Consider the following 9,327-nt stretch of genomic DNA (forward strand, 5'->3'; position numbering starts at 1 on the left):
AAATAGACACATGCCGACATAGACATGGCGAGGAAAGCGCCCTTATTCCTGATAATATGAACATTTCAAACGTTCCATATTTAAATTGGGCTCCACTTATATCAACTTACGTCGAGCGCACATTTAGTGCTTTTCTTCGCGAAAATCGAATGAAAATGCTGCCAGAAAACTTCAAAATGCATCTTGTGGTTCAATGTTACTACAACTATACAGATTAAAGTTTTATGAGTTAGAAACTCGAAAGGATAAAATAGTCAAAGATTCGAAGTACAAATATATTTTCTGTTTTTACTTGTAATATAAACATTTCTAAAATAAATGTATTTTTTGATTGTTCTTCGAATTTTCTGTCTTTTTTTATTGCATTATTTTGCTTTTTTTGCAATACCTAGTGCCTTTACCTGCCTTTTTCGCTATTTTGTTTTGCCTTTTCCAGCCTATTTCGTTATTTTATTTTGCCTTTTTTATAAGTTTTTAGGTCCTAAAAATCCGTTCCCTGGTAATGAGCAAATAATTTGATGTTGAGGTTAGAATATCTCAAAATTCTAGTGATAGAGTAATTGTGAGCAGCGTTGCCAGGTTGCCGTATTTAACGTCATTTGGAAGGGCTAAAATATTACTATGTAACGTAACTTAGCATTTACGTAACTTAGCATTTTCGACAACAGACAACTTAACCAAATGTTTACAAGAAAAAAAAAAATATATATATTAAAAATCAACGCGATTCTTTAGCACCATAAAACTTGCACATTATTGCCCTGGAATTCAATGGGCTATCAACCTGCATACTCAAAAAAATTCTAGAAAATCGGAATAAAAAGTTGAAAAGCTAGCTGATATTTTGAAGATTTTTTATAATGAGCTAGGCTTTTATGGGAAAATAATAAACATTAAATAAACAAAAAAGAAACAGCCAAAATCGATGACTGAGCTGATCACCAGTGTATGTATAAAATGATTTTTACATTAACGATCTCAAACCAGTTTAGAATGAATTTTAAATGTGACAGAGCAAATGACATTTTAATATACCTTACGTACATATGTACCTTTGTATACAATAAAAGTTTAATAAGAACAATTCTTTGTTAAGACATTTGAAAAGGACTTTTTTAAGTATTTGATTTTTTTCTTTTCTAATTATTTGTACAAATTTTGTTTTTTTTTACCACCTGATAAAACACATCGTTTCTTGGTGCCGAATTCAAATCTGGTGTTGCCAGGTCTTCGGCATGAGAAAACGTCCCTCTTGGTCTGAAAAAACGTCATTTCCTACCCAACTTACTGGCGTACTAGCATTTTCAACGCGAATAGAATTTAACAAGGTGGGTTTGCAACTTCAGCTTTTTATCAATCATGGTTGTATAAGCACTAACTCTAGTGCTTAAAGCACCAAGTTGGCAACTATAATAATAAGGAAAGACGCGACGTTATAAAAAGATACAAAAAATAATTTTAAGCCAAATTAAAAGAAAAATATCACTCATTTTCCCGAATATTACAGAATGTTTCAACGGGAAGGTTAAAAAAATCACAAGCACTAAATACATACATATGTATATGTATGTAGATATTTTTATGCGTCTGCTTGTGCACTTGGGTTCGCGTTTTTCTCTATTCACCACCTAACTAAACACTTTTCAAATACCCACCAGCCATGGTGGGTAGCTTCTGTGTGAATGGTGTAGAAATCAAAGAAGAAAGCGTTGGTGAGTTCATCTACTGCTGTTGACTATTGAATTGCGCTGTAGTTAAGTGCTGCGTTTGTCCAACATACTATAGCAATCCCATATTGTCTAGTGGTTAGGATATCCGGCTCTCACCCGGAAGGCCCGGGTTCGATTCCCGGTATGGGAAATTTAATTTTTTTATTTTTTTCCTTTAGTTTGTATATTATCTATTATTTTTTAGTTTAAATTAATTTTTTGTGTACCTGAAATAATATAAAAAAACAGTTAAAAAAATTATGTTTTAATTCAATTAATAGTAATTTTTTTTATATGTGCAAGTGCATACTTAATTTGAAAATTCCAAGGATGATGAAACATGGCAACATAAAAAAAAATGCAGCGTATTTAAAAAAGATTCATCAAATTTGAAATTGTATGTGACTACGCTGTGATTTGGAGTAAAAACTATTACCAGACCCCAAATAAAAGAAATGAGCAAATAAATAGAAATTTTCAACTGCTTATACATATGTAGCTCGTTTCACGAAAGCAATTTAAGTGAAAACTGCCGGAAGGAAAAACGAATTTTTTCACTTTATTTGCTGGTTAGAAGTGCATAAGCGAACAATATGTAAGCAGAAGCCTGCAAGTATGGCCAAAGAAGCATTAAGACTTCAATTTAATTTAATTTATAATATTTAATTCAATTCTTTCCACTTTAGTACTGGCCGCCAGGGGAAACTTTAAAGAATTATTAATATTTTGCTTTACAACCTAGCGTAGACTTACAAGAAAATAAAGAACGTCAAAATAGCCTTAAGAATTTTTTGCTAGCAACAATACCTAGAAATGTGACTTATGTTGAATAATTAAAGTTAATATAATTTTTCTCATTTCGGCTGGCCAAAATAGGTAAAAAGTAAAATACACCAAAGCTGCAGGGCAACCCGCAAGCAGCTGATACAATTGCACCGGTGAAGGCAATTAAAATGTACCCAAAATAAATAAAGCACGTGAAAGCGAAAATAATAGCGGAAAATATTGTGAACGCTGCCACAATGTGGTGGAGCTTGTCACCCCCAACTGCCCCCTTCCGCCACCCAATCCATCTCTTACAAAGGACCAAAATGCGTAATTGCATTCGCTTGTTTGTTGGCCGCAACCCAACTGCCTTAGTTGCCTTCGGCTGCATGCTCACCGTTCCACAGGGACACATTCAGACCAAAATGAAGTTGTAAGTAGACAGGGGGATGCCCTCCTCCTTGCTGCCATTAAAGGAGCACAGCAATTGGGGGTTGTGCTGCTCTGATACCCGGAAAATACCGCAAGCAACAAAACCGCAAGACAAAGACTTTTTGGACTCAAGACTGAATTTACTGCTTTCAAGTGAACACAAGAGCATATCTTGCGTGCAATACAAAAAAAAAGAATTAAAAAGAAAATAAGAAGTTCGACTTTAACTATTTTGTAGCAGCGCGGCAAGTCCTCCACAGGTTGCTGTTAGAAGTTATCAGCCCGTTAGACACCTCAGCGTGGCAGCGGCAGTTCCCAAAGGTATGCGTCGGCTGCTCATTCAACCGCTCGGCTGCCTCCCACTTGTTATGCAGGGTTGTTGGCCGTTTAATCCTCCTAGCCAGTTGCATGCGGATTCTTCAGACACTCACCTAATTTCTTTGCTGCGTTTTGATCACAAGAAAATAAATATGTATGTAAGGAGTATATACCAGTCCTGCAGCTTGCTGGTTTATTTTATTTTTTTCTGTTTTCTTTGTATTTGCGTTTTCAAGCCTCAATGGGTCTCTTCTTATGCTTGCACACTATTTAGCCGCAGGTTAAATTTGGTTTGTTTCCGTGTTTCAAATGGACTTTTCTTTTTCATATGTGTGTTTGTTGGTTTACCAAATTATCTTTCTTGTCTCGAGGAGGCACAATCGCAGGTTTTTATAGTCCTCCGTTTACATACAAATTCTGTATGTTCGGGTACTGTTTAGAGTTAGGCGAAAGGCGCACTACACCATACCTACGCGTAAAACTTTAAAATACACTTTTTACATGAGGTGCAGTAGGGTGGTCCAAAGAAAGTAAAGTCAGAATTTAATGCTCTCGCCTCTAGGATTGTTCTATACCGATAAAATATACCTTTTTTATTTTTTAAATCAAAATATATCAAAGTTTCCAATGCATTTTATATACATAGGAAAAAACTATTTTTCGTGGAAATGGCATGTACATTGTCCTTTGAAATCTTTAGTTTTCAATCGCGAAAGTCTGCTTCTATTTAGGAGACTTCAAGGAATAATACCCATTTGTTTATTTAGCCAGTTTTGAAAATTAACTATTTGTATGGGCCCCCAAAAAACGTAAACAAAAACAATGGGAGACCCATAAAAAATCGTTAATATTAAAAAAAAGGGTTAAATAAACAAATGGATATTATTTTCTTTAAGTCTGCTAAAGAGAAGTAGAGTCTGCCTATTTAAAGTATGGCTTTTCAAAGATTCTGCACCATATCAAATACATGGAAATCTTTGAAGGCTTAGAGCGACCTCTAAATATTTTTTGTTAAAAAAACAGGGATATATTTTTGTTCGATATAGAACAATCCTAGAGGGTGAGAGCATTAAAATTTCGCCTTTACATTTCTCACATGCAATTTTGGACCACCCTAACGTACATATATCATTCAATATGTATATAAACGCAAATATATCTAATGATTACTTACGTTAGGTTATGTTAGTCTCAGCGCTATTATTTTGGCGTATGAGTCAGGAAGGTTCTGCTCTTCAGTCCTTTAAACCTAAACTAGTCATATTTTCATTATAAACAGGTTTTGTATTTCAACACTGTTTTTGAACATATTTTTTAAAGCAAAAGTTCTTATCAGGCATCGCGAAGCAAGCCAGGCATTTGCTAGTTTTAGAATAAGTTTTCAATTTGTCCAATAGTTCTACTACATTTTTATTGAATTTACTAGAAAGTTACATTTTAGAATATGTATCTACTTACAAACTTTCGATTTGTCGACTTTCATGCAAGCCTTTAATTTCACTTTCTATTCTTTACGTAAAAAAAACACACTACCACAAATTGACCACAAAACTTCTACTGCCCCCTACCCAAACACCAGCAGTGTGCTTTTAGCGCAAACACCGTTAAAATCACCTGGGAATACATAAATAAATTTAGCCAGAAATATCATCTGTTGAGCATTGATACCTCACTGCATTAAGGCGGTGAACAGTTGTAAGTAGGAAATTGCGTTTTCTTATTATTTTCAGCTGGCAGTCTAGAAAGTTGGGGAATGGCTTGTAACGGTGTTTAAATGGGAAAAACGAATTTTCTACTTAATTTAGGACACAAGAAAAAACATTCAAATAGACATTGTGAAGGGTGAAAATGTAATACTCGTACGCTTAAGGTAAACTGAACGTAGAATGAAAGTGAAAGCGAGGGCTCGTCAACAGACAAACTGTCGACCAATGAAAGTAATTGATAAAATTGGGTGTTTTGTGGTTTTCGTGTTAAACGTGTTGGTTTGGGTTCGAAATGAAAAAAACAATTTTAGCGATTATACCTGAAAATGCAGTTTAGATCAATAACTTTAATGTGAAATATAAGAAGTGAAGTTTGGAGTGCAATGGAATATGGCCGTTGAATTGGGCATGCAGTTACAGTTATGCCACCGCATAAATGTGGTTCTTTTAAAACTCCACCACCAATGGGCTGTGCGCAGGTCCTCGGTCTCAAGGACCTCTCGGCGACTAACTCTCTCGCACAAAGCGTAGGTACGAACCGCCCATCCCCGTCGCAGCTTCATTTTATACAGCAACGGACGAACATGTGGCGCATCTTTGTAAAGGGAAGAAGAAATTAAGAGACGTTTTTTTACCCCAGGGCCAACCCGAAAAGGCTATAGTGCCAAATAAGAAACAGAATAAAAAATCAAATATTTGGATTCAAAAAACTGAAAGTGTTTATGTCTATATAAAGAGCTTCTACCCAATCGGTTGAAAATTGCACATCCCTGCTTCTTTTCCTAAATTTCTGCCCAATTTTATGCTAAACGACAACATTTTCCCATAATATATATGCAGGACAATCAAAGCGTACTACAGGCAGCAAAGTGTAGTCAGTTTCTATAATAAACAAAAATGAAAAACGAAACAGGACATGAATTTGAAAAAAACAAGAACTTTGAGTGCAACTAGGCAAACGCAGCAGGCGGGGGAAGTGCAGCAGTGTGTCGCCTAGAGCATCAGCTGCGAGTACTCAATCGTAAGTGTGTAAAGGACCTCCACATACGCCCACTCACACAAGTATACACAGACGCTCAAGAACGCATTCAAGTTGAAAGCGCACACAACGAGCAATTTCAAGCCAACTTACAAAAGAGCTGCCTATGTACAGCAAACAATAGTTGTACTACTAGATTTAGGAAGCAAAGAAAAAAAAAATTAAAAATAAATAAAAACAGCAAATTGTACGCTCTTTAATATCCTGGCAAACGAAGCACATTTCATTTAACCAACTTCCTACGTCCGTTCGCTACCAACCAGAGCAGCTTTAGCTTCAACTTTTCTTCCATATATTGTACAATCTCACTTAAGTACCAACTGGTCAATGATGACCGCAGGCTGTACAGTGGCGCCACTCTTAGCTCTGCCTTGTTAGTTGCGTTCGCCTACATCCACTATCCAACCTCGCTCCATTGACTGTCATCAGCTCAAATTGTCGGCATAACATCAATGACCTCTTTTGTATGCTTGTCAACTTTCTGTGCAATGATTGTTGTACTTTTTATTATCAAAGTACTGAGCTTACTAAACTAGCACTAGTGAACGATTAAGGCTGCACTGAAAGGATAAATACTCGTTGGACATTTTTATCCAAACATATGTACAATACATATGCACATGTGTCGGTTGTGTAGGTTGATAACTATTAGTTGTTCATACTCGTATTTCAATATTTAGTTGTATGTAGGTAAGTTCAAAGTACACACTTTGCTTGTCGTTGCTTGTAAGGATATGTAAACAACAGATGGACCCGGTCAGCCTGTGGAGCGTACACACTTGTTTTTAGTTAGAAAAACTTTTTCTCCGCAAAGCCCGTTGATGGGCAGAAATTTCAAAGCACATATGGGGCAGGAATGTCAAGACGCAGATATGTACTTACTACATACGAGTACACAACTAGATGCATACGTCTTTGTTATAAAGAATTTTAATATGTTGTAGTTTTTTATATTAGTTTTACTTACTTTCACAATAGTTTAGATATTAGTTATTTTTACGTGCTGGAAGTATGACATGCATAAGTAAAACTTACTACTTAGTTATGTAGATCTAAAAGAAATCAGTAGAGGTATCAGAGCTTTTTGACTTTAGAGAAGCAGAATACGGATTAAGAGTTAACGCTACAATTATCAAATCAATCCTGTCCACATGAAAAACAAGGATCCATGGATCACGATCTGAAGCAAAATATTGCTGGATACCAAGTTAACTTCCAGACAGAACTTCAATGATAAGATACATTTAGCAACTTCATATCTAAAGCTGCAAGGGCGTCGTTGCAATCATTAGCCCATTTAAAACTTAAGAAGCTCGAGTCTCTTGAAAATTATTTACCTAAAAAAGCAATCAGAAATTACGCGATAAGCTAGGCGCAAGCTTGTAGATGAACGAAGGGAATGATAAATAAGTGATGAGGAGACCAGTTATACATACATACATACATATATAGCCCAAAATAAATGTTTTAGCTTGGTATATGAGAAAATATTCTTGACATACTTTGACCTACATATGGATTAAGGTGAATGAAAGATGGCAGATTAATGCCAATTCTGCTAAGAGAGACATCGTTCATTTTCAAGCGGTTAGGAAATCGCATTGATTATTAATTAGTTTTTTATTCACTTTATGATATCAGAATTTAATGCACCAAAAAACTGCGTGCCTAAAGTTTTTCTAAAAATTCATTTTTTTCATACATTTTGGTGAAATTTTTTTTATATATACATTTTTTGGCGTTGATTTTTGATTCATTTTTGCAAAATTGTCCGCAAAAAAATATTATTAATAATGATCCACTTTTTTGTTTTTACTTGAGAATTGTCATCGCCGCCGGGATCGCGCAATCTTGTATTCTACCATTCTTAAACTTCTTGAACTTTTCGTTTATTCATATTTTTATTTTGAGCCATTTGCTTATTTTATTATAGTTTGAATTTCTTGCATCTCAATATCCATCTCAAATATTCCATATGTTCCCATATCCAGTCGGTTAGTAAACGCTTAGTAGTAAGAGACCGCATGCTAAAGTACGTCATTTTTCACCCCACTTAATATATCCCATATGGTCTAGTGGCTAGGATATCTGGCTTTCACCCAGAAGGCCCGGGTTCGATTCCCGGTATGGGAAGTAAAATTTTTTTGTATTTATTTTTTTTTGTATCACCAATATTTATTCTTTCATCAATTAAATGGGTTAAGAATTATAAAACATGTACCGAGCAAATTAAATTCATACAAATAAAGATTTATTTTGCTTGCTCAGAGCATGCATGTACACATACTTACATACATATATTATTAGCAGAGTGTGAATCATTACACCAAACACATTAGCAGTTGCCATGCGCATAACAAAACATCTGTACACCAACAATACACCACATCACTAACAACAATTCACCATATCACTAAAACACATCACTCTACTAAAAACAATACACCACACAACTAATGTGTGTTGATTTTGTCGTCTACCTATAGGTTTGTAGTGTTGTGTGTTGCGTGTTGCGTTTCAGCAACATCACCGGCACATTATCAGTGACGTGCGCTTTGCCTTTTATTACTACGGCTATTGTTTATTTTCTTTATTTAACCACGTGGTTATTTTCTATATTTCTTTCTTTTGCTGTTCATTTTTAAATAGATAAAATGAAATTCTCAAATGCCTTACTAGCTTGCTGGTATTAATATTTCTACCATGACTGTTTCAGATTTGTCATTTAGTAGTGGTGAACTGACGTTCTACCCTATTAAAAGGTCATATGATGTTTCAGGATGATGATTCACATGATTAGAATCACTCCCACGGTTCCGACGGGGTTGCTCCTGCCTGGGACCAGTGGCTGAACTGATGGCCTCAAATGACCAAACACTTTCTAATAAATAAATTCCAATAATCTTAAATTAGGGCTAAATAGGGTTCGAAATTTCAGACTTTGGTATCGATACTGAGTACTCATTCTGGCATCGAGCTCATGGTATCGATACTCTAAAAGTATCGATACTACTCAGTATCGGACTCATTAAAATACGTTTTTTGCAAGGTACATTGAACAGGTAGTATCAGTTAGGGATGGGTAGTGAGAGTTGAAATTCGATTTTTTCCGAATTTCGAACATTGCCCAACCATTCGATTATTCGATTCGAAATTTGGTGGTGCAAATTCGATTTAATTCGAATTTTTTCGAATTTTCCAAAAAAATTTTTTATTTCAACTTCTGAATCGAGCTCGGAGATGTTTGCGTTAAATATTTAACACCAAGTCATAAAATCGGTATCGTTCGTTCGATTTTCAAAAAGGATGGAGGTGTCAAATGAAAGGGCTTGCCCTGTACATGCGTAATATGGTTTTA

The 9,327-nt window shown here is 35.3% G+C and overlaps 2 non-coding genes across 2 annotated transcripts; both read left to right on the forward strand.

Moving 5' to 3' along the window:
- Positions 1-1,788: 1,788 nt before the first annotated feature.
- TRNAE-CUC (transfer RNA glutamic acid (anticodon CUC)) lies at positions 1,789-1,860 on the forward strand. Its single transcript has one exon. It is a non-coding gene; the product is annotated as a tRNA-Glu (tRNA).
- Positions 1,861-8,030: 6,170 nt separating this feature from the next.
- Positions 8,031-8,102, forward strand: TRNAE-UUC (transfer RNA glutamic acid (anticodon UUC)). The gene has a single exon. It is a non-coding gene; the product is annotated as a tRNA-Glu (tRNA).
- Positions 8,103-9,327: the final 1,225 nt, after the last annotated feature.

The sequence above is a fragment of the Rhagoletis zephyria genome, unplaced genomic scaffold (genome assembly GCF_001687245.7).
Source record: "Rhagoletis zephyria isolate East Lansing unplaced genomic scaffold, Rhagoletis_zephyria_1.1 Rzeph_scaffold_03099, whole genome shotgun sequence".
NCBI lineage: Eukaryota > Metazoa > Arthropoda > Insecta > Diptera > Tephritidae > Rhagoletis > Rhagoletis zephyria.